Raw genomic sequence first — 3,110 nt, forward strand, 5'->3', positions numbered from 1 at the left:
CTGTTTGCCAAATTTGGGCCACAAGCAAGCCATAGGAAGGCCGCATATCAGCCATGAAAATAAATAAAATAAACCAGAACCGGCCCAATTTGGGCCACATTTGTTTTAATTCTGGACCCAGATCTGGCCCAGATCCAACACCTTGCTCCGGCCCACATACTGCATAGAATAATGGCATTTGGGCAGTCCGGTCCTGTTTGCCAGATTTGGGCCTCAAGTAAGCCTTAGCATTGCCGCATGTAAACCAACCAAATAAACCAAAACTGGCCCTAATGTGGGCCACAGTTGATTATTCTAACCCTGGTCTTCCCCACATTCCTCATGTGGCCCACATGCTGCATGGAATGGCATTTTGGCAGTGGTACACAAGCAGGCCACCGCACAGCCACATTTGAGCTAATAATGAACCAAATAAACCATAAATATACATTATCTGGACCATACTAAGCCTTAAGTGAGTTATGCATCAACAATACTCAACATATTGTAAAGAGAAAATTTAAAAATGTCCTCAATAAATGTTCAAATAAGTTCCAGAAATGTGTCCTACTTGGTAAAATCATCCCGAGCCAAGTTTTGCACAAGCAGAAATTCAAATGTCACAGTTAAATATTCAAAGACACATTCCAATACTTGAAAAACAGTTCACGAGTTTGAACCTAAATGCTTTTCACTCAGTCTCTACCTACACAATAAGTGTCACAGCTACGCTGTGTTAAAGAGCGCACAACGTAGATGAAAGGTTATATATCATAAGTCTTAAATCCAACAAGGATAAATCCAAACACAATGTAGTACAGCAACATTTAAGACATGTAGACATAAGACCAGACAAACTCAAACTGAACATTTCTAATGCCACTTCTAAATACCGTGAATAATTATATATTACAAATTATTCAGAATTTTGAATGCATTTTAAGAATACTTTTCCCATAAACTGGTCAAAATGCACAACACCGCTGTATGCTGCGTGAAAGACGCGTGCGCACTCTGATGTAAACAAACGCGGACAAGCACATGGCGGAACATGTGAGAGAAACTCTGGATGAAAGCGCTTTCACTCTCTGACAGCAGATGGCCTAAACTGCAGAAATAATAATAATAATAATAATAATAATAATAATAATAATAATAATAATAATAATAATAATAATAATAATAATAATAATAATTCATTTAAATGCAGCCGTTACCCCGGAAACCCTGTAAACAAAGCAGCTGCACTACTTTCTGTTTCTGAAGATAACTATAAAAAATACATTTATGGCTGTCTTAATTTCTCATTTCAAAATGAGATCTTAAAACCACTTTTTTGTAGATAAGCGCTTCTCATTACAAGTTTGGGCAGATGGTTGTGCTCACGTGTTAATAAACACAGTGCCACACTTCACTCTGAAACACGCAGTGCATATTTTTATTTCATGAACTTACAGCCTTTGCGATTTGAAAAGTTTTTAATCAAAGCATGATAAAGATACTGCAGATAAAGATATGGCTTAATGCTTTTAAGTTGCTGTTATCAAAAATAATCCAAGTGATCGTGCCTGATGGCCTGAGGGATAAAGGGAAAAAATGCAGAAGACTTAAATGTTTCAGAGCGTATGAGGAGAAAACAGGCCACTGGCTGAACTCAAACATTTATATTTGTTCCAAGATCAAAACATCTCCATATACAACTCACACTACAGTCGCTTACTGTACTCGTTCGTGTCTATATTTAATACTTCCAAAGAGAAATTGCAGGACAAACATCTGAGAAAGCTGAAACATATATGACAACTCCATCGAGCTGTGGAAGAGCAACGTCTGAGAAACGGAGAATTTCCCATTGTGCAGATAAATACTGGCTGAAAATAAAGTAGGACGGTGTACAAACAGCCAAGAGACACAATCCAAACCGCTCTCATTACAAAACCACAAACAGTGTGTGGGATCTAGACTTGTGCCGGTATTCGGTAATGCGATATATCACGGTAATGAATATGCACGATATTGTTATCGTGGGCACTTCTAAATACCGTGAATAATTTATATATTACAAATTATTCCGAATTTTGAATGCCTTTTAAGAATACTTTTCCCATCAACTGTTCAAAAAGCGCTGTATGCTGCGTGAAAGACGCGTGCGCACTCTGATGATGTAAACAAACGCGGACAAGCACATGGCGGAACATGTGAGAGACGCTCTGGATGAAAGCGCACTTTCACTCTCTGACAGCAGATGGCGCTAAACTGCAGAAATAATCATAATAATTCATTTAAATGCAGCAGTTACCCCGGAAACCCTGTGAACAAAGCAGCTGCACTACTTTCTGTCTCTGAATCGTGATTAAATTATTTAAACAGCCATTCAGATTTGTGTATTTGCTATGATGTTCATCACAGCGCCAAATACTTAAATATTTAGACTTATTAGGCTATTTATTTTCAAACTTTTTTACATTTTAATCTGGACTACAACATGCCCTAGATATTGTTTGAAAGTGTTTTGATTCTTTATTGTTCGGTCACACTTTACATCAGGGCTTCATTAGTTAACATTAGTTAATTCATTAGTTAACAAACTGCCAATGAAAAATTCTTCTGAACATTCATTAATCTTAGGTATTCCAATATTTAATAACAGGATGTTAAAAGAGAGAGTTGCAGCTGTGTTATTTAATGAGCTAACATGAACTAAGTGAACTAAGATTTAAACAAAGATTAAAAACTTCTGTAGCAAATGTAGCTATTGCTCATTGTGAATGTTAAGAATGTTAATTTCATGCAAATGTTCATGTTAATGCAAAATGTATTTTTTTTCCTATACATTTTTTCCTATACTTCTATTTCTGTATATATAGTACATTATTCAATTTTTCTTTTTTTTATTATATTAGTGTTATATTACATCCCTACTGTGTTATTCCTATGTATGTCTGCACTATCATGTATGTCTGCACTATGTTTGTACTTTCTTCTACACTGGAAGCTCCTGTCGTCAAGTCAAATTCCTTGTGTGTGTAAACATACTTGGTAATAAAGCTCTTCTGATTCTGATTCTGAATCAGCAACTGTACGTATGTTTTGTTACTAGTTTAAGTATTTGCTATTGACTGTTCAAATGC

At 36.1% G+C, this 3,110-nt stretch overlaps 1 pseudogene; it reads right to left on the minus strand.

The window, feature by feature from the left end:
• The window catches only part of LOC107707076 (pyridoxal kinase-like), a 44,475-nt pseudogene that overhangs the window by 1,417 nt on the left and 39,948 nt on the right, over positions 1-3,110 (minus strand).

Source organism: Sinocyclocheilus rhinocerous, unplaced genomic scaffold (genome assembly GCF_001515625.1).
Source record: "Sinocyclocheilus rhinocerous isolate Xijiao unplaced genomic scaffold, SAMN03320098_v1.1 scaffold895, whole genome shotgun sequence".
In the NCBI taxonomy this organism is placed as follows: Eukaryota; Metazoa; Chordata; class Actinopteri; order Cypriniformes; family Cyprinidae; genus Sinocyclocheilus; species Sinocyclocheilus rhinocerous.